The 22,807-nt window shown below is 42.1% G+C and overlaps 2 protein-coding genes across 6 annotated transcripts in view; one reads left to right on the top strand and one right to left on the bottom strand.

The window, feature by feature from the left end:
- Positions 1–386, bottom strand: part of LOC122551334 (collagen alpha-3(VI) chain) — a 58,943-nt gene extending 58,557 nt beyond the window's left edge. For both annotated transcript variants that reach the window (XM_087988752.1, XM_087988753.1), the window contains exon 1: positions 304–386. The gene's annotated coding sequence lies outside the window, so the exon portion shown is untranslated. The remainder of the gene's footprint in view (positions 1–303) is intronic.
- The window catches only part of mlphb (melanophilin b), a 179,761-nt gene that overhangs the window by 9,283 nt on the left and 147,671 nt on the right, over positions 1–22,807 (top strand). For 3 of the 4 annotated variants that reach the window (XM_087988758.1, XM_087988756.1, XM_087988755.1), the window contains exons 1-2: positions 368–486; positions 1,022–1,152. The gene's annotated coding sequence lies outside the window, so the exon portion shown is untranslated. Of the gene's footprint in view, positions 1–367; positions 487–1,021; positions 1,153–22,807 lie in introns of those variants that run through there. The other variant, XM_087988757.1, reaches the window with a different exon arrangement.

Raw genomic sequence — 22,807 nt, 5'->3', positions numbered from 1 at the left:
CTTCACCAGCCCCTCCCCTCCCTAGTCAAAACATTTTGGAGTTTTAATGACAATATGAATTGCAGGAGGATGAAATTGTCATTACAAACTATACACATAAACATTTTATGATCACTGTTAATGTGTCCAAAGAAGAACATTATGCAAACTAGATCCTGGGTATCGCTGATACGCCTTTGCAGAAAAACAAATCGATAAAGTATTATACAGCAAAAAAAAAACAAAAAACATTTTTGAAGCTCTAGGGATTCTCAAATAAATTACTTCCTGCTGGCTAGTTAGACTTGTGAAACAGACACTCACCGTCACAACAGCTCAAATAAAGTAAACATGCACAAGATGTGTATCTGCTAAACTCTTCTGGTGAAGGATGTCGAGTCACTGCTGCTACTTGATGTTTGAAGGATATTATTTATAATTCTTTTCTATTTAACTCGGCGCAAGGGGCATGTAATGAGATGTTTGTGAGAATCCTCCCACTCATTGGTAGATATTTTAGGAACGCTTGAAAGACTTGTAGGTTCTGACAGAACCAATTTTTTTTGGTTGTTTTTTGGCTGTTTTGATGGTTTGCACCTTTTACAGACTTTGTCTGTCTTCAAGTATGCAGAGTTATTTGTAATGCAGCAAGTGATCAGTTAGGAATGTATTGTTCCAAGACTAAAAGTTCTTCTACTATCTGCCAAAAGTGATTTTTTTTTTGTTCTGTATTAAGGCAGTGGTAGCCATAGTTAATACTAAACCTACCATCTCCCTCTCTTACTTTGAATGTATTTTCCACTATTATTTGTTCTAAAGTTTTATCAGCAGTCGTTCAAATGAAAAATGCTCCAATGTTTAATTTGCTCACTATCCAAAGTGTAATCAACTAGGGCAAAAGCTAGAGTTGTAAGAGCATTGTAATCTGATAAATGCTGCAAGGATGACTTTAACTCTAACTGCCTCATGAAAACTGAGCAGGCAACTAAAATTTCTCAGGAGACTGATCTGCCAACAACCTGCTTTTGTTCCTGTCTTGTAGTCCGTTGACTGAAACCCTGATAAGGCAGCAAAGCGACTCAGAAGAAAGCTTAATGTTTACCTTTGGCAAAAACCGGGCTGTTCTGGGAAAGGAGGTAATTCCAAACAAGGCAACTGGCTAAATCCAAACTGGTAAGTGTTAAGCATTATTTTTAGTTTTCTATGGAACCAGAAGATCTGGAATCCCTGAACCACCAAATCTCCAAACCCCTTGAATAGCAGAGAGTGTACCTTCAGTCCCATCCATCAGGCAGCTGCAACATCCCTCCAGTTAGCAATGTGATTAATCTATCAATCTCAGATTTACAATTACATCAGCATCAACTGCGATTTGGGGAAGAGAAATTTTCATTTCTACCTCACTTTGTGTGAAGTGCTCCCCAATTTCACTTCAGAAATGTCAGGCTTTAATATTTAGTTTAGGTAACTGAGTCCTGGATTGTCTAACCAACAGAAATAGTTTCTATTGACCTTCACTGGCACTCTTAATGGACAGAGGCAAACATTTTGGGACAAAGTGTGGAAGTGGGTCTAAAAGCAGGAGAGACTTCTCTAGGTCTAATTGGGGTTTTCTCATGTTCTTCTCAGGTCGGTATAGATGCAGAGGTAAACATAAGATTTTATGGGCAGGAGTGTAGGAAGTTCTATCTCCCATCTGCACTGTCTTGGTTTCCAGCTCTGTATTTTACAGGCACCTAAGCAGTACTTCACTCTCTGCAACCTGGGAGCATCATTCAACTTCTGCGCATTAACCCCCTCCCCCCCCCCCCCCACCCCCCAACCATCCTTCGAGATATCAGAGATCAGGCAAACAGGGGCTTCTGCTTTAGCAACACATCCCTATAGGTTTTCCTCAAGGCTGTCTGGAAGAGAAGGGAAGTTCTTTTACCCCTGGATATGGCAGGAGGCCATGCTGACTGGTGCCTGCACACAAGGTGACAATTGAAGTCGGTGCCCATGAGTAGCTAAAGTGAACTTGCCACAAAGAAGTTGAACGATCTGCTGTGATCTGCCAGGACATGTAACACAGACTGCTCAATATTTCATGCCTGTATGAACATGAGTTGGCATTGCAAGGATGTCACTGTACAATCAAGCTCTGTCTCTGTCTTCTTCAGAACAGAAGCGGGCTCACTGGACTCGAAACATTGACTCTGTTTTCTCTCCACAGGTGTTGCCAGGCATGCTGAGTTTCTCCAGCAATTTCAGTGTTTTGGTACATCTGTGTAACAATATATAGCTCCACTTAACAAGAATGCTTGGTAAATAATATTTTGAAATATTAGAACTGCAGATGAAATAAGTTACAAAACCATGTAGTTAGGCAAATCAATTCTACAAATTCAAATGAGAACACTTTCCATTGTTCAGAAGACTATCAAATTGTAGGGATCTGCAACTAATCCAAGGTTGAATCTAAACCAATTTGGAACTGAGTCAAGTAGACTCCTCGGCAATTGATATTATGCTAAAAGTGCCTGAGTTCTGAAAAACAGTCTAATAATTTCTAACACTCAGAATTACATTGCTTGTGTCAAACTCTTTTAATAATATTATGCTCATAGGTCTATAACACAGAAACAGACCATTCAACTTAACATATTCATTACAGTTGGTTCTGCTTTAATGTGGTAGTTCCATTCTCTTGCAATCCCATGTTTTAAGAAAATCACATAATAGCAGTAAACTAATGGGACCAGAATCACATTATTACCAATATACATTTGAAAAGTTCATGCTTTAGAAACAATGTCCCTAGTTCGTCAATTGTATGATAGCAAATTTGCGTTAATGAAACGCACGTTATAGCAGAACAACCTGTATTAAAACAGCAAGCTTCTCAAGGTGGGTGACACAGTGGTTAGCATTGTTGCCTCGCAGCACAAGGAACCCAGGTTCAATTCCAGCCTTGGGTGACTGTCTGTGTGGAGTTTTCACATTCTCCCTGTGTCTGTGTGGGTTTCTGTCGGGTGCTCAAGTTTCTTCCCAAAGTCCAAAGATGTGCAGGTCAGGTGGATTAGCCATGAGAAAAGTAAGGTTATAGGGTAAAGGGTTGAGTCGGTGTGATGTTCTTTGGACTTACTGGCCCAAATGGCCTGTTTCTACACTGTAAGGATTCTATGATTCTATTCTATTAACTGGCATCTATGGAACCGGGAGTGTACTGGTAGATCAAATTTTCCAGATAATGAAGAAGTCCACATAGTCAATGTAAAAGTGTGTACTAAGTAATCAAAATATAATGCGTGGGTTGTATACATCACTTTAAACTTTATTTACAGCTGAAATAATAACACAACTTTGTCTTAAATTAAACTTACTGGCAGAGAGGCTTCCCACTCATACCCTTAACTGACTACTCAAACATTGCAGTAGATTGGAGTATTTGAGGAGAAATTGACTCAAAATTGAATTAACTGTTGATATTTATAAGGCCATCCAATTGAACAACATGTATGTTTACATTGAAGTAAACAATTGAACAGAGTAATGTGGTAAACTTCATGATGTTTGAGGAACATCATTTTGTCACCTTATCGAAAGTGCTGCTTCACAAGGTGTTGGCTAAAACTAAGTTTGTTGTACTTCACAGGAGCCTTGTTCTATTCTTCTTCATTAAACTTTGTCAACTTATCCTTCTATCGATCTTTCCACCATCAGGTTTTTCACCTTAAATGGACCTTTGCTATTTATCTCAGCTGTTTCTTGTGTATGTGTAATCCACATTTTAAATACTCTTTAGGTAGGTAAGATTCTCCTAAATTCCCTATTGGATTTAGTAGTCACTGTCTGTGAGCCCTACTTTTGGACACTCCAACATGTGGCAGTACGATCTCCATGTTTGACCTATCAAACATTTTTATAATCATAAAGGTATCCAGCAAATTACCCCTCAGCCTTCTTTTTACTCGTGAAAAGAACTCTCAGCCTTTCCAGGTATGAACATAGGAATTAAAGGGCAGAGTAGGTCATTCAGCCTCTTGGACCTGTTCCTCTATTCAACAAGCTCAGATCTGTAAGTGTTTGAAATCGGTAGTTTCATATATTCCCAATAAACTTCAATTCTCTTGCCTGTCTATTCTTCTACCTTAATTCCACATTCTGAGGCCTAAAGTGTGAAATTTTCTGAAAGCTGTTTGAAAGTCCAAATACATTAAATCTATAACATTACCATTTTCCACTGCAACAGTTACTTCTTCAATGAATTAACAGGCATGATAATGTATGATTTTCCCCTTTTAAATTTTGGTGTTGATTATGCTTTGTAATATTTTCAATGATTCAATTGCATCATTGAGTAAGCACTCCATCTTCCTGACTACCATTTGGTCGATAGTATTCTGAATTTGTTCGATCGACCTCTGTCTTTAAATATAGGGAGTTTCACAAGTAATGGGATGCTTTTGCGCAGCATGCACTTCTTTTTAAGTTATTGCTGCTAATGTCTGCAACATTGAGATGCCAGTGTTATATCTCCAAGCACAATCAGCGTAGTTCAAATTGCCTTTGACTAGCATTTGAACTTTGCATGGATTGCAGATGGTTGAAAGAATACTGTTCGCTAGTTCCCCACCTGAAAAAAAATCACATAATGAGCCTTTTTATCTGCACAGATCCTCTGGCTCTCTGTCAAAATGACATAAAGGCTAATCGATGAATGTGCAAGTTCCATCTGATTCTGAATTGGTCTTCTGATGTGACCCACATCTTTTGGAGATCTTTTAGCTCTTCGGCTGCTAATCATGACTTGTTAATTCATTGTAAACCTTCAATTCAAATTGCTAAGGAAGCCTCAATGCTTACGTATCTGCTTCAAACTCAACTGAATCAAGAAACTATAGCATGTTAATGCTGTTTAAACAAATTAAATTCCAGTAGGAGGACTTCTGTGTCACAAATTACACTTCCGACTTATGTGCATATTCTGACAATGTGCCTTTGATCTTTCCTTCCTTTCAATCAATCCTAAGCATACCCAGATCTTTCTCAAGTGCCAAAGTTAAAAGTCACATGACACCAGGTTATAGTCCAACAGATTTATATGGAAATACAAGCTTTCAGAGTGCTGCTCCTTCTTCAGGTGGTTACCTGATGAAGGAGCAGCGTACCAAAAGCTGTTGGACTAGAACCTGTTGTTTTGTGATTTTTAACTTTGTCCACACCAGTCCAACACCAGCACCTCCACATCATTTCTCAAGTGAGTTTAAATTAGCATTTCAATAGGTGTGTTTCTGCTCACCAGCAAGCTGTGTCGTCAGCACTCTCAAACTCTCAATAAATGAAGATTTCAAGGGTTGGTGCCATGCACTTTAGCATTATTTAAGATGGTAAACCATGTGTTCAATCTGTGAATTACTTTGCTCGCTGACTGTGAAGGGGACTGTCAGAGGTTACAGCAGCCAAATAAGCCTCATCAATGTGTTTTCAACCACTCTTCAAGTTATGCTAATAATAAGGTAGTGATTGGTACTAATCACAAGAGGGTCTTCAAATGATGGTCTAGTGGTGTAATCACTAAACCGTTAATCGAGAAACTTAGCTGATGCTCTGGGGACCTTGATTTGAATCCCATCACAGCAGATAAGGGGAATTTGAATTCAATACAAAATCTGGAATTAGTCATCTACTGGTGACTGTGAAACCATTGTCGATTATCAGGAAAACCTACCTGACTTACCTTCAGGGAAGGAAACCTGCCATCCTCATTTGGTCTGGCCAACATGTGACTCCAGACCCACAGCAATGTGGTTGACTCTGAAATGGCTGAACAAGCCAATCAGTTCTAGTAATCGCAACAACACTTTATACCACCAACAGCAGCAGAATTGTACTCCAGCACAATCTGCAGTTTTACCATCAAATGAGGGGACCAACCCTTGTTTATTGGAGAGTGCTGGAGGGCATACCAGGAGCAGCACCAGGCATACTTAAAAATCAGGTGTCAACCTGGTGAAGCTATCAAACAAGATTATTTGCATGCCAAACAACATAAGCAACAAGTGATAGACCAACCTAAGTGATGCCACAACTATGGATCAGATCTAAGCTCTACAGCAACAGAATCATAGAGTTGATAAAACACAGAAACAGACCCTTCAATCCAAAACACCCATGCCAATGAGATATCCTAAATGAATATGGTCCTATTTGCCAGCATTTGGCCCATATCCCTCTAAACCCTTCCTGTTCATGTACCCAATTAAATGCTGTAATTGTACCAGCCTCCACCACTTCCTCTGGCAGCTCATTCCATACACGCACCCACTCTCTGTGTGAAAAAGTTGCCCCTCAGGTCTCTTTTATATCTTTTCCCTCTCACATTAAACATATGCCCTCTAGGTTTGGACACTCAACCCAGGGAAAAAAGACTTTAGGTATTCACTCTATCCATGATCCTCATGATTTTCTTAAGTACTATCAGGTCACCCCTCAGCCTCTGACACTCCAGGGAAAAAAGCCCCAGCCTATTCAATGTCTCTCTATAGCTCAAACTCTTCAACCCTGGCAGCATCCTTGTAAATCTTTTTCTGAATGCTTTCAAGTTTAACAAATCTTTCCCATAGCAAGAAGACCAGAATTGAATGCAGTATTCTGAAAGTGGCTTAACCAATGTCCTAAACAGCCTCAACATGGCATTCCAACTCCTACACTCAATGCACTTGCCAATAAAGGCAAGTGTATCAAACGCCTTCTTCATTACCCTGTCTACCTGTGACTCTACCTTCAAGGAACTATGAACCTGCACTCCGAGGTCTCCTTGTTCAGCAACACTCCCCAGGACCTTATCAATAACTGTATAAGGCCTGCTCTGATTTGCCTTACCAAAATGCAGCCCCTCATGTTTATCTAAATTAAATACCACTTGCCACTCCTCAGCCCATCAGCCCCATCTGATCAAGGTCCCATTGTACTCTGAGATAACCTTCTTCACTGTCCACTAGGAACAAAGAACAAAGAAAATTACAGCATAAGTACAGGCTCTTCAGCCCTCCAAGTCTGCGCCGATCCAGATCCTCTATCTAAATCTGCCGCCTATTTTCTAAGGATCTGTCTCCCTTTGCTCTCTGCCCATTCATATATCTGTCTAGATACATCTTAAATGACTCCATCGTTCCCACCCCTACTACCTCTGGTGGCAACGCATTCTAGGCACCCTCTGCGTGAAGAACTTTCCACATATATCTCTCCTAAACTCTTCTCCTCTCACTTTGAACTTGTGACCCTTAATAATTGAGTCCTCCAGTCTGGGAAAAAGTTGATTGCTATCCACCCTGTCTACACCTCTCATGATTTTGTAGGCCTCAATTAGGTCCCCCCTCAACCTCCTTTACAATGAAAATAATCCTAATTTACTCAATCTCTCCTCACAGCTAGCACCCATACCAGGCAACATCCTGGTGAACCTCCTCTGTATCCTCTCCAAAGCACCCACATCCTTTTGGTAATGTGGCGACCAGAACTGCATGCAGTATTCTAAATGTGACCGAACCAAAATCCCATACAACGGCAACATGACCTGCCAACTCTTATACTAAATACCCAGTCCGATGTAGGAAAACATGCTATATGCCTTCTTGAACACTCTACTGATCTTCAGGGAATAATGGACCTGAACGCCCAGATCTTTCTGTATATCAGTTTTCCCAGAACTTTTCCATTTACTGTATAGTTTGCTCTTGAATTGCATCTTCCAAAATGCATCACCTCGCATTTGCCCAGATTGAACTCTATCTGCCATTTCTCTGCCCAACTCTCCAAACTATCAATATTCTGCTGTAACCTCTGATAGTCCCCTTCACTATCTGCTATTCCACCAATCTTAGTGTCATCTGCAAAGTTACCAATGAGGCAACCTACACTTTCCTGCAAATCTTTTTTGTATATCACAAACAACAGTGGTGCCAGCATAATTTCCTGTGGGACACCACTGGTCACAGGTCTCCATTTTGAGAAGCTCCCTTCCACTACTACTCTCTGTCTCCTGTTGCTCAACCAATTCTTTGTCCATCTTGCTAGAACACCCTGGACCCCATGCAACTTCACCTTCTTCATCAGCCTATCATGGGGAACCTTATCAAACGCCTTACTAAAGTCCATGTATATGACATTTACATGCCTTCCCTCATCAAGCAACTTTGTCACCTCTTTAAAGAATTTTATTCGGCTGTAAGACATGACCTTCCCTGAACAAAACCATGCTACCAAACTCCAATAAGCCCATTTTCTTCAAAATTGCTATATATCCTATCCCTTCGTATCTTCTCCAATAGCTTCCCTATCACCGACATCAGGCTCACAGGTCAGTAATTACCTGGATTATCCCTGCTACCCTTCTTAAACAAGGGGACAACATTAGCAAATCTCCAGCCCTCTGGGACCTCCCTCTTGTTCAAAGGTGCTGCAAAGACAGTTGTTAAAGCCCCAGCTATTTCCTCTCTCACTTCCCTCAGTAACCTTGGTTAGATCCTATCCGGACCTGAGAACTTGTCCACCTTAATGCACAATACTTCCTCCCTCCTTATGCCGACTTGACCTGGAATAATTAAATATCTATCCCTAAACTCAACATCCGCCATGACTCTCTCCTCGGTGAATATCAATGCAAAGTACTCATTAAGAATCTCACCCATTTTCTCTGACTCCACAAATATCTTTTCTCCTTTGTCCTTGAGTGGGCCAACCCTTTCCCTAGTTACCCTCTTGCTCATTATAAAGGATAAAAAGCTTTGGGGTTTTCCTTAGCCCTGCTCGCTAAGGATATTTCATGACCCCTTTTAGCCCTCTTAATTCCTTGTTTCCGATTGGTCCTACATTCCCAATATTCTTCTAAAGCTTCATCTGTCCTCAGTCGCCTGGACCTTACGTACACATCCTTTTTCCTCTTAGTTAGTCTCGCAATTTCACCTGTCATTCATGGTTCCCTAATTTTTCCATGACTATCCTTCATTTTCATATGAACATATCTCTACTGAGCTCTAATCAACTTCTCTTTAAAAGCCTCCAACATAATGAAAGTGGTTATCCCTTCAAACAGCTGCTCCCAACCCACATTCCCCAGCTCCTGCTGAAATTTGCTATTGTTGTCCGTCCCCCAGTTTAGCACTCTTCCTTGAGGACCACTCTCATCTTTGTCCATGAGTATTCTAAAACTTATGGAATTGTGATCACTATTCCCAAATAATCCCTTACTGAAACTTCAACCACCTGGCTGGACTCATTTCCCAACTCCAGGTCCAGTATGGCCCCTTCCCGAGTTGGACTATTTACATACTGCTCTTGAAAACCCTCCTGAATGCTCCTTACAAATTCTGCTCCATCTAGACCTCTAACACTAATGAATCTCAGTCAATGTTGGGAAAATTAAAATCTCTTATCACCACCACCCTGTTGCTCCTACATCTTTCTGTGATCTCTCTACATATTTGTACTTCTATCTCATGTTCACTTCTATAATCCCAACATTGTTACCGCACCTTCCTATTTCTGAGCTCTGCCCATATTACCTCACTGCTCAAGTCCTCCATAGTGCCCTCCTTCAGCAAGCTGTGATATCCTCTTTGACCAGTAATGCAACTCCTCTACCCCTTTTGCCTCCCTCTCTATCCCACCTGAAGCATCTATATCCTTGGGCATTTCATTGTCAATCATGCCCTTCCCTCAACCAAGTCTCAATAATAGCAATAACGTCATACTCCCAGGTACTAATCCAAGCCCTAAGTTCATCTGCCTTACCTCCTATACTTCTTGCATGAAAAACAAAAGCACCTCAGACCATCAGTCCCTTTGCATTCATCCTCCACTTCCTGCCTACTCTTCCCCTTAGTCACACTCACTTCATTATCTCATTCCTTACAGACTTTAGTTACTACCTCCTTACTGTCCACTAACCTCCTCATTTGCATCCCCCTGCCACACTAGTTTAAACCCACCCTAACAGGGTTAGCAAAAGCACCCCAAGGGCATTGGTTTCAGTCTGGCCCAGGTGTAGAACACCCAATTTATATTAGTTCCACCTCTCCCAGAACCGGTCCCAAAATCTGAACTCCTTCCTCCTGCACAATTTCTCAGGCTTTGAGAGATGGTGCAGGATGGAGGGGTTTAGATTTTTGGGACATTGGGACCGGTTCTGGGGGGATGGGACTAATACAAAGAGGATGTTCTACACCTGATTATTCTAACATTTCTACTCTGAATAGTATGTTGCATTGGTAGCAATCCCGAGATTACTACTCTGAGGTCCTACTTTTTAACTTGGTTCCTAACTCCCTAAAATCTTCTTGTAGGACTTCATTCCATTTTTTACCAATGTCATCGGTGCCTACATGCACCATGACATCTGGCTGTCCACCCTCCCCCTTGAGAATTTTCTGCAGTTGATCCAAGGCATCCCTAACCAGAGCACATGGGAGGCAACATACCATTCAAGAGCCTCGTTTTCAACAACATAAATACCTATCTATTCCCCTTACAATTGAATCCCCTATAACTATAGCCCTTCCACTCTTTTTCCCACCCTTCTGAACAGCAGAGCCAGCCACAGTGCCATGAACTTGGCTACTGCTGCCTTCCCCTAGTGAGCCATCTCCCCCAAAAGTATCCAAAACGGTATACGTGTTTTGGAGGGAGATGACCGCAGGGGACACCTGCACTGCCTTCCTGCTCTTTCTCTGCCTTTTGGTCACCCATTCCTTTTCTCCCAAGTGAGTCCATCCCACATGGAGCAAGAGGAGCACAACACAGGTCTGAGATTTCCTGCTATTCTTATTCTTAAGGTTTATTTAAGTTGAGACTACAGTTACAAAAGAGGAAAGAGAAGTTTTTAACCAACCACATGATAAAATTTTTAACAAAGAACCGAAAAGCCTTACCTTATCAACACACCACAGAGTCCTTTGTTTTTGGTGAGAGGAGGAGGCTGGGTGGGAGATACTACACAGGTAGTGTCTCGGATTCAGCCGTTCCCTGAATATATCAGCTTTTTAATCGGTTTGTTTACCTTCCCGGCAGCCTCCCAGTCCTCGTTCCCTTCGGCCTCATTGCAATTAAAATGGAGGCCACAGACCCCCGAGGGAAGTTTTTTAAACGGTTTGTTTACTTTCCCAGGAGCTCCTGATTTTCGTTCTCTCCATCCTCGCTGCAACTAAAATGGAGGCAGCAGACACCGAAAGTAAGCTTTTTAAACGGTTTGTTTACCTGCCTGGCAGCTCCCGGTCCTTGTTCTATCTCCGCCCTCACTGCAACTAAAATGGAGGCCGCAGACACCCGAAGTAAGCTTTTCAAACGGCTTGTTTACCATCCCGGCAGCCTCCCAGTCCTCGTTCTCTCCACCCTTGCTGAAATTATAATGGAGACTACCCCATCTATTTCAATGCCAATTGCAGATTTACAAACCATTCCTCCTCTGCAGTCCTGCCACTTCCAATCATGAATGATAGTGGACAATTAAGCATCTCACTGGAGGAAGAGGCTCTGCATATATTCCCATCCTCAATGAAGGAAGAGCACAATGCATCAGTGCAAAAGATAAGGCTGAAGCCTTTATAGCAATCTTCAGCTGGAAGAGACAAGAGGATGATCCATCTCAGCTTCCTTCAGAGTCCCCAGCATGACAGTCTTCAACCAATTCAATTCACTCCTATGTGTTATCAGAAACAGTTGGAGGCACTGGATACTGCAAAGGCAATTGGGCTTGACAATCTTCCGGCAATAGGACTTAAGGCCTGTGCTCCAGAACCTGCTGCCCCCCTAGCCAAGCTCTTTCAGTACAGTTACAATGCTGGCATCTACAACGACAATGTAGAAAATTGTCCAGGTTTATCCTGTACACAAAAAAAAGGGACAAATCCAAACTGGCCAATTACTGTCCCATCAGTCTACTCTCCATGATCTGTAAAGTGATGGAAGGTGTTACCAACAATGCTGTTAAGCAGGACCTGCTCAGCAATAACCTGCTCAGTGATGCCCAGTGCCACTCACCTCCTGACTTCATTACAACCTTTCTTCAAACATGGACAAAAAAGCTGAATTCCAGAGATGAAGTGAGAGTGACAGCTCTTGACATCCGGATTGCATTTGACCAAAAGTGGAATCAAGGAGCCAGGGTGAAATTGGAATTGATGGGTATCAGAGAGTCATACCTGGCAATAGGAAGATAGTTGCGGTTGTTGGAGGTCAGTCATCCCAGCTCCAGGACATCTCTTCAAGAGTTCCTCAAGGTAGTATCCTAGGCCCAACCATCTTCCACTGCTTTATCTTCCCTCCATCATCAGGTCCAAACTGGACATTTTCACTGATGATTGCATAATGTCCAGAACAATTCGCAACTCCTCAAATGCTGAAATAGTCCATGTTCAAATACAACAATATCCAGGCTCGGCTGACAAGTAGCAAGTAACACTCATGTCACACAAATGCCAGGCAGTGACCATCTTCAATAAGAGACAATCTAACCATTGCCCTTTGACATTCAATGGTGTTACCATCACTGAATCCCCCACTATCAACACCCTGGGGGTTACAATAGATCAGAAATTCAACTGGACTTGCCACATAAATACAGTGGCCACAAGAGCAGGTCAGAGGCTAGGAATGCAGCAAAGGGTAACTCACCTCCTGACTCCCCAAATCCTGTCCAATATCTACAAGGCACAAATGAGGACCATGAAGGAGTACTCTCTCCTCATGTGGATGAATGCAGCTCCAGCAACACTCAAGAAGCTTGACACAATTCAGGACAAAACAGCCCACTTGATTGGCACAACATCCACAAGCATCCACTCCCTCCACCACCGACGCTCAGTAGCAGCAGTGTGTACTATCTACAAGATGCACTGGAGAAATTCACCCAAGATCCTCAGACAGCACCTTCCATATCCCATCTAGAAGTGCAAGGGCAGCAGACATATAGAAGCTTTAAGACAGCTCTCCCAACTTTGGCATTAGCGCCATTAAGGGAACTTTGCAGGGTTGACAGGGCTGTTTTGCCACTGTCCATTCCAGTGCCTAGGGCAATGCCAAGTGATGCATTCTGTTTTGTTTCTTTGATGAGACTTCATAGTGTTTGATACAAAGAATGGCTTGCCAGGCCATTTCAAAGATCGGTTGAGAGTCAATCACATTGCCGTGTGTCTGGAGTCACATGTAGACCAGACCAGACTAGTGCAAAGAAAAATGTGAGAGTATTGAAAGATGAAAACTAAAATGATTATCTAAAGAGGAAAAGAGAATGGATTCAACTAAACTGATAAAATAAGAAGGAGAGAATGAGATTCAGGAAGAACAGCATCATAAAAACATACATGATATTGATATTAAAGTGCTACTGGACTACGGTTAGCCATTCTTATTCTTAGATTTACTCTATGTCCCTGTCTTCAGCACATTGTCGGCTGGTGAGTTCCATAGATTCATGACCCTTTGAGAGAAGTAATTCCTCTCCATCTCAGTTTTAAATCTGCTACTAACAGGGGATTACTCAAAACAATGTGAATGGAAGACAGCTAGCTGTTAATGGAGATATCCCAGTACCTGCACACAAGAGAAAAAGAGATGTACACAAAGATTTTTTGATGCTTTCTCTTTGCAGACCGGCTGATTCTCTGCTGCGCTAGCCCCACGCAAGCCATGGTTATCTGGTCAGGAGCCAATCAAAACATTGTTGTTCAGATCCTATTGGCTCTATGGTGTCTGCTTTAGCTCTCACTGATATAGGTAAAAGCAACATTGTATTCAAGTAACAATGTAGGCAAAAGTGAGGACTGCAGATGCTGGAGATTAGAGTCAAGATTAGAGTGGTGCTGGAAAAGCACAGCTGGTCAGGCAGCATCCGAGGAGCAGGCGAATCGACGTTTTGGTCAGGAGCCCTTTCATTCTTGATGAAGGGCTTATGCCTGAAACATCGATTTTCCTGCTCCTCGGATGCTGCCTGACCTGCTGTGCTTTTCCAGCACCACCCAAATCCTGATCCTAAGTCACAATGTACTCCAGTAAAGATGAGTTTTGAAGCTACAGCCACTAAAGCCATAGCTTCCTCTTTTTAGACAACAGTCTGAAACTAAAGAAAGTAAAATTGTGTGATATTTACAGGTTGTAATGTAGAATTATGGTGGAAAAATGTTTTGAATATTTGTTGAAATGCAGTCACAACTGATGGTGCTCTTTGACAGCATATAAATCTCCCCTCAGCTCCCAAACATTTTACCATTTGCTATTAATTGTGATTCTTGCTTGGAAATCTTTATTCGTTTTTATTTTATTATGTTGCTGTCCAATTATTCTTGTTTGTTTTGTTTCATTATGATGGAGTTGAGAACAGACTGTTCATTTTGCAATGTGTCTTAATGACATCATGTTTTAAATGATCTGTTGGACAATTAGACTGGCACTTTTTTCATTGGAGAATCAGAGGTTGAGGGGTGACCTTATTGAGGTTTATAAAAACAGGAGTGATATAGAGAAGGTGAATAGCAAAGGTCTTTGCCCTAAGGTGGGGGTGTTCAGAAATGGGGGCCATATTTTTAAGGTGAGAGGAGAAAGATTTAAAAAGGACATGAGGGAGCTATATTTTTACACAGGAGACTGGTAAGAGTATGGACTGAACTGCCAGAGGATGATAGTGAATGCAGGAACGATTATAATATTTAAAAGACATTTGGATAAGTACATGAATAGGGAAGGTTTGGAGGGATATGGGCCAAAACCGCACAGGGTTTAGTTTAGTTTGGGAACGTGGTTGGCATGGACTAATTGGATCAAAGGGGATGTTTCCATGCTGTATGACTCTATAACTCTAAATATCCTTATTTCTATTCTAATAATACAGTCAGACTGATCTCATACAATGCAGATTAATTAGTTCATTAATGTAGTGGGAACGCAAACAACACCAGAAGGTGACTTCTCAAATCTCAATCCTCGTATCAGTATCATTGTAACAATTTCAGTGGTTAAGACTGATGCCTCACAATATCAAGGACTTAGGGGTCAATTCCAGTCTTGGGTGGAGCTCCTTGTGTCTGCTTGGGTTTCTGCTGAGTGTTCTGGTTCCCCCTTTTCTTGCATAGATGCAATCTCTGCAGATTCAGTAGAATGACCATGCTAAATTGTGCACTGTATCTAGGGGTTTGCAGCCTTGGTGGATTAGGCACAGGAAATGCAGAGTTATAAGGTAGGGGGGGCTGGATCTGGCTGTGATTCTGTTTGGATGATTGATGCAGAGTCAATGGGCTGAATGGCTTCTTTCCACACTATAAGTATTCTAATTTATTGGTGTAGGAAGGCACTGCAGAGGAAACCTGGGTACTGTCTAGTACTGTGCTTCCCAAACTTTATTCCCTCTGTGAGCCCATTTCAAGGTTTGAAGATTATTACAACCCGTCAGTGAGCATGGAGTGAAGGTGGAGAGAGAAGGGGTTGGAAGGAAAAGACCGAAGAGAACAGGGGCATGGTCAGCCATTGCTGCCTTGGAGTTTGGAACCCCAAAATGTTGTCCAATTATCGCATTTGGTGTCCTGATTTTCCACATTGGGGAGATCTGGTCTAAGCCTTAAGAGTAGATAAAATGTGGTGCTGGATAAAACACAGTAGGTCAAGCAGCATCTGAAGAGCAGGAGAATCGATGTTTTGGGCAGAACCTTCATCAGGACTGCTTGACCTGCTGTGCTTTATCTAGCAATACATTTTATCAACTCTTGACTTTCCAGCATCTGCAGTCCTCACTATCTCTAAGACTTAAGCACAACAGTAACTTCAGGACAGTGGAAAATCAAATGAAACAAATTTAATGGACAGCCTGTCAGGAAGTGTGGCATTTTATTTCTTTGAAGAAGTCCGCTCACTCAAGTCTACTGGAAATTGTTAATGAAAGATTAATATCTTCTACAGGTTCTGGGAATGTGTTCACAATGCACAAGATATGGCTACACCAACACAAGTAGGAGAATGAGCATCCTTAGAAGGCTGCCTTTGAGGGAGCTAGGAGGAAGTTTGGCATGTAGTACCATCTAGTCAGTGAACTAAGAAAGAAAATAGATATCAGTAAGAAGACTGATCATTTAGTATTAGATGGATGAATTTGAATGAGATAATTTGGTCTGAGTTATAACAGTTATATGGTATGTTGGCGAGAACTAACCTTCTGGCAGGGAAACAGTCAGTACTAGCTTAGCACTGAGTGTAAATTTATTTTATTCATGCAATTTAAATGAAGACCTTTCTTAAAGGTACAAATCAGATCCTACTGGCTCATACTGGCTCGTGGGCGGCACGGTGGCGCAGTGGTTAGCACTGCTGGCTCACAGCGCCAGAGACCCGGGTTCAATTCCCGACTCAGGCGACTGACTGTGTGGAGTTTGCACATTCTCCCCGTGTCTGCGTGGGTTTCCTCCGGGTGCTCCGGTTTCCTCCCACAGTCACAAAGATGTGCGGGTCAGGTGAATTGGCCATGCTAAATTGCCCGTAGTGTTAGGTTAAAGGGGTAAATGTAGGGGTATGGGTGGGTTGCGCTTCGGCGGGTCGGTGTGGACTTATTGGGCCGAAGGGCCTGTTTCCACACTGTAAGTAATCTAATCTAATCTAATCTAATCTAATACCTGAACAACTGTTCAGCAATCAGAGATGACAGAATTTAATGAGATAGTTTCTCAACTGCCCCTAACACTATTAGAATAAGTCTCCATTTATTTGTACAAAATATATATTGCTAAATCTTCTTCTGGTACAGAAAACTCAAACAAGAGCCGGGTCCAGGAACAATGGTTTGGCGGGTGGACTGCTGGGGTGAGAGGTGAAGATGGAATATTTTCCGTTGTCCTTTATTCTGCACCAAGGTATTATGTGGGAGCATAACAGAGGAAAAATGGCCCTATCACATCAACTATTACATAAATATCATTTTGCCTCAGTGTAAATCCTACTTATCACATTTCAGTCAAAAAGCACATGTCAGACTGTAGGTACTAACGACACTGTTATAGCGACTACGTATGTTATGGCACATCATCAGAATGTAAGTAGAGTATTAAGAGCATTGAGCATGAATTCCTAATACTTGAGGGCATATAGCTCCAATTCCACCTTTACTAGGATTACTTGAAGCAGGATGCACTGCTAGAAACATGCTCCTTTTGTGGTGACATATTTACTTAATACCAGCTCAGACATTTGGGTACCAGAGACATGTAGGTTTTGTAACTAACAGCTACTGTATTAAACATCATTGGCATGATTGAAATAACTCACCGAAGATTGGTATCCTATCACCTAGTCACCTTTATTCACACATGCATAGTATATAACACTGACCCAACTAGCGCAGAGCCAACTTCTAGAGTGAACAGAACCCTGGTCACTCCTGTTTGTATCTGTCCCTGATTGGACCAGATTAACAGTCCCGATCAAGGAACTCATATTCTATGAGGTCCACCTAGCTGACCTCATTACAATCACTATAATGATATTGATACTCACTTTTCTTATGTTATAGGAAGTAACATAAATATTCTCGCATCAGGTAAAATACCCTGTTGGAGGTGAACTCATGTCACTAGCGACTTCAAATAAGCCGATCCCTTTCTGTTCATTTCAGCTGACATCTCATCCATCTGGCTGCTTTGCAACTAAGGGACCATATGATTAAACCACTGCACTAACAAGCTCAATAGTAAATCAGGAGGAAAAAACAGATTACACACTATCTGTGCTGTCATTTGTCTGCTGCTTTTGCCCATTGAAGTAGGGTCAATCCAGGTCAATCACTGTAAAACGTCCTTTGTTCAAGAAATGCTCAGCACAATAGAATGGCATTGGCAACTCCTGATAGGACATTGAGCAACAATCGGGTTGTTGTGTTCTTGTTTGCCATATATCAGGGTCAAAATGTTCATTTTCCACTCCCAAGGATTCAACAATATTAGCAAAACAAGAAATCATGTGTTTTAGAAATAATAAAGTACAGAAAATGAAAGAAATGCTCAGGATGTCAGGAAACATCAGTAACGAGAGAAAGAAAGCTAATAAACAGAATTTTACCAGACCCAGGGGGGGGAAGAAAAGAGGTGAGCAGGGGACTTAGCAGTTAAATTTAGAGTGTTTTTTTTCTGAGATTCCCCTACATCGCAATGGCCTTGGACGTTTGACAATGATGGTGACATTTCTGTCGAGAGGGCCCAGAAAGATTGTGTGAAATGGAAGTGGGTGGCCCAGCTGTTCATACCAGGGCAGATGGTGAAAAAGGTGGCGAGGTGTTCTGACTAAGTGAGAAGGTAGTGTAAAGGCCATGGAGGGTTTGTAATGACGTGGAGATTGGGTGGGTGAGAATAAACAGGAGTGGGGTGGGGGGGAGGAATTGGTGGCAATGGTAAGAGGGGTGGAGCATTGGCCTGGCTGGGAGGTGGTTGAAGGTCAAAATGACATGATGCCAGTTGCATGCCAACAGGGCAGAAAATATGGCCGCCAGCTGCGTGTTGTCCCTGTCCTTGTGAGTCAACTGATACATCTCCTCATAATCTCCATGGGAGAGGAGAACCAAAGCACAAAGTAAAAGTCACAGAATTAAGGTCGGAATCGCATTTCCCACCATCCCGATGCCCCTGGAGGAGGTGGTTCCTGAGTTGATAGTGCAAGTTGGTGGCTGTTCCAACATGGATGGTGAGGCCAGAGCAGAACTGGAAGAGAATGAGTATCCTCATGACTAAGCACAAGGGAGCCTCAGACAAGAACATCGGTCTGAACACCAGCTGATCCTGAAAGCATGTGTATGGAGAGTTACAAAACACTGGTTGTTCTGTCTCCCTCTGACATGGAGAGGGCCTCAGAAGGCACATTATATACAAGCTCCAGCACTGCAGATGCAGTGGATATCCTCTTGTGATTAAATTCAAGGTCACAACCAGGCTCCTGTCCAACTGTGGGAGGCGTGACAGCCAAAGGAAATGATGCTCAGTGGATTGCGGGAGGCCAGCTCCTTGTTAAGCCCCAGGCTAATGATGTTCTTTTGGATTATTAAGTGTAGGAGGACAATAGTGGAAGGTAATATGTTAAACATAGTAATATTACTTTATAGAACATGGAACACAGAACAGCACAGCACAGGAACTGTCCCTTTGGCCGACCATGTCAGTGCTGACAATAACACCATCCCAACTAATCCTATCTACCTGCACATTGTCCATGTCATTCTACCTCCAGCCTATTCATACGTCTGTCTAAAAATGTCTTAAACTTTGCTCTCATATCTGCGACTACCACCTCCCATGGCAGTGTATTCCACTTTGTGTTAAATTCTTGCCTCGCACATCTTTAAATTGTTCCCCTCTCGCCTTAAACCAATGTCCCTTTGTATTTGATATTTCCACCCTGGCAAAAAGAGTCCAACAATCCAACCTCTCATAATTTCATATAATTCTATCAGGTTGCCCCTCAGTCTCTCTACTGTTTGAAGCCTCGAGTGGAGCTTATGAGCTGCTTAACTTAAGATTTCTAACACTTTTGCCTTTTGATTAGAAAAGGAAAGTCTTTATCAAAAATACCGGAGCAAAAGGTTATCAAGTTCTTTCCAATTAGAAGGCTGGAATAACCATAGTATTCAGCCCTCCAACAGACTTAGGAGAAACGAAAATTTGTAAGTTGTTATCACTCTTGCTTTCAGGCATCAATTTCCATGGCCATTGTCATGCAACAGCACACTAAAGCACTTTAAATAAAACCTCCGGCCTTCAGCACTCAACTTTCCCAGAATTTATGAGCTGGAGGCTGACCTACAGCCAGAGTGGGAGCAAAGTAACCTGGATTCTTGGTGCCAGGAGATGGTCACAAATTTTCGGGGAAGGTGTTTCTGATATGATCAGTGGTCAGGGACAGGAGGGTATGACTGCCACAGAGAGACTCAAAGGGTGGACAGATGGATGACTGATTACCAAGGGGAGGAAAGATTATCAGGGTATGCAGCAAAGAAAAGTTGGGTTTAAAAATCAGATCAACCACGATCTTATTGAATGGTGGAGCAGGGCTCAAATGTTCCTTGTGTACAATTTTGCCCATGGTTGCAATGAAAGCCCGATTCCCAGAGGCTATTTCTTTTAGGGAAATTACAGCAGGCGTAGAAATGGAAATGTTCACTCAACTTCCTATTCATTATAGAATCCCTACAGTGCAGGTAAAGGCCATTCAACCCACCACATCTGCACCAACCCTCCAAGCAGCATTCCCCCCCATACCCAGCCCCTGACTCACATTTACCCTGGCTAATCCACCTAGCCTGCATATGCCTGGACACTACAGGCTAATTACGCATGGCCAACCCATCTAACCTTCACATCTTTAGATTGAGGAAGGAATCTAGAGAACCCAGAGGCAACCCATACAAACAGCCACCCAAGGCTAGAATTGAACCCAGGTCCCTAGTGCATGAGGTAGCAGTGCTAACCACTATACCAACCAACTTGATGACCAGCAATTCCTCAAATGAATGGGTTTTGTCCACTTGAGTTGATTGATCACCATGGGATTATAATTCAATTTTAAAAAGGTACCGAGCAATGCTTGGAAACTGGTATTCAAATCTATGTAATAATATTAGGTTATTTGTGGTAATATTAAGTAATATGCAGCAATACTAGTTTTTATGCAGTAAAATCAGTTTACCTGTGGTAAAACTAGATTATTAAATTAGATTACTTACAGTATGGAAACAGGCCCTTCGGCCCAACAAGTCCACACTGACCCGCCGAAGCGCAACCCACCCATACCCCTACATTTACCCCTTCTTACCTAACACTACGGGCAATTTAGCATGGCCAATTCACCTGACCTGCACATCTTTTGGACTGTGGGAGGAAACCGGAGCACCCGGAGGAAACCCACACAGACACAGGGAGAATGTGCAAACTCCACACAGTCAGTCGCCTGAGTCGGGAATTGAACCCGGGTCACTGGCGCTGTGTGGCAGCAGTGCTAACCACTGTGCCACCGTGCCGCCCAAAATTATAATATTATAATTTGTAATAATATTATACCATATGCAGTCATATGAGATTAAACATAACCTCATATGAGTAAGTTATAAGTAGTAATATTCGTTTTTATGTGGTAATATCAGGTTTTCTATAATAATATTCAGTGATATGAGGAATAAAAATCTTGGTTAACTTGAATCCTACAGATTCAAGACTTGTCTCCATTCAGCCATAACAGGGTGGCATGATAGCACCAGAGACCTGGGTTCGATTCCAGGCTTGGGTGACTGTCTGTGTGGAGTTTGCACATTCTCCTGAGTCTGGATGGGTTTCCTCCAGGTGCTCCGGTTTCCTCCCATAATCCAAAGATGTGCAGGTTAGGTGAATTAGCCATGCTAAATTGCCCATGGTGTTGAGGGATGTGTAGGTTAGGTGCATTAGTCAGGGGAAATGTAGAATAATAGGTTAGTTAATGGGTCTGGGTGGGATACTCTTCGGAAGGTCAATGTGGACTTGGCGCGCTGAAGGGCGTGGTTGACAAGATTCTCAGAGGGATGGAGAGAGGTCTGTTGTGAGGGACAATGTCCATGACTAATTCACGCATGTGGCCAGTCCTGAAAGTGGACAGAACATATCCATTTGTATGGATTTGAATGAAGTAATCACACGGGTACATATCATTGTTACAAGCCCTAACATAATTTTTAACGACACCTATAACCACCAGCTTCACAAGAGCAAGTATTTTAGTGCCGAGAGTACATTTAACTACCATAATTATTTTCATAGCTTTCCAAGGCAAATGATAACATTTGCCGTTGTTACCCACCAGTAATGTTATGAAGTCAGCTGACTGGAGTATCCATCAAGAGCATTTGAATGCAGAGCCTTACTCAAAATGACTCAATTCATGTTCAATACCTCACTTAAGGATTCATAGAGTAGGAACATTACATGCATGTAAAGCAGGTAATAAGAGAGGCAAATGGAATTTTGACATTTATTGTGAAAGGAATAGCATATAAAAGTAGCAAAGTATTGCAGCAACTGGACAATTAGTGAGCATTGTAGGTATTGCATACAGTTTTGGTCTCATTACTTAAGGAGGGATACCACTGTATTGGATAGCTCGGGGAGATTCACTAGACTGATTCCAGAGTTGAGGGATTTATCTTATGGAGATTAAGCAATTTAGGCCTATATTCTCTACAGTTTAGAAGAATGGGAGAATGCCTAATTAACCTATATAAGATGCTAAAGAGGATTGACAAAGTAGAGGTAGAGAGGATATTTCATCATGTGAGGCAATCTAGAACAAGAGATCATAGTGTTAAGATAGAGGATAAAACACAGATGAGGGCAAATTACTTCTCTCAAAGCTTCATATATCTACGGGTGGATGCTGAGACTTTGAGTAAGTTTAAGGTGGAGATAAACAGATTTTTAATTAGTAATGGGTTGAAGAATTATGGAGAGTGGACAGGAAAGTGGAGTTGAGGCAGAGATGAGATCGGCCATTTCTGTGCTTAATAAAACAGCTCTCACCAAAAATAGCACCTGCTGGAGGTACATTTCAGGCTGTAGATGCAATGATTTAGTTTCCTTTGTTTTCCTTCTGCATCTGCTGCCTCTTTGGGAAAACATTTCTCCCTGAGAGGTATCATACTGCAGAAATGCAACTTTATGGTGATAAATCTGCACTCCCATGAATATGTGGCCAAAAGAGCTAAAAAAGACTTTTAAGATTACTTCTCCAGCTGTGGGATAATCCGTTCTAACATATGTAGTGTCCAGCCACTCATTAAAACCCCTTGCAACTAACCTCACTTTAACAC

The sequence above is a fragment of the Chiloscyllium plagiosum genome, unplaced genomic scaffold (genome assembly GCF_037043375.1).
Source record: "Chiloscyllium plagiosum isolate Xiang-an unplaced genomic scaffold, Cpla_swu_hap1 HiC_scaffold_7, whole genome shotgun sequence".
NCBI classification, from domain to species: Eukaryota; Metazoa; Chordata; class Chondrichthyes; order Orectolobiformes; family Hemiscylliidae; genus Chiloscyllium; species Chiloscyllium plagiosum.
The sequence above is the reverse complement of the archived record's forward strand: the minus strand, read 5'-3'. Positions and strand labels throughout refer to the sequence as shown.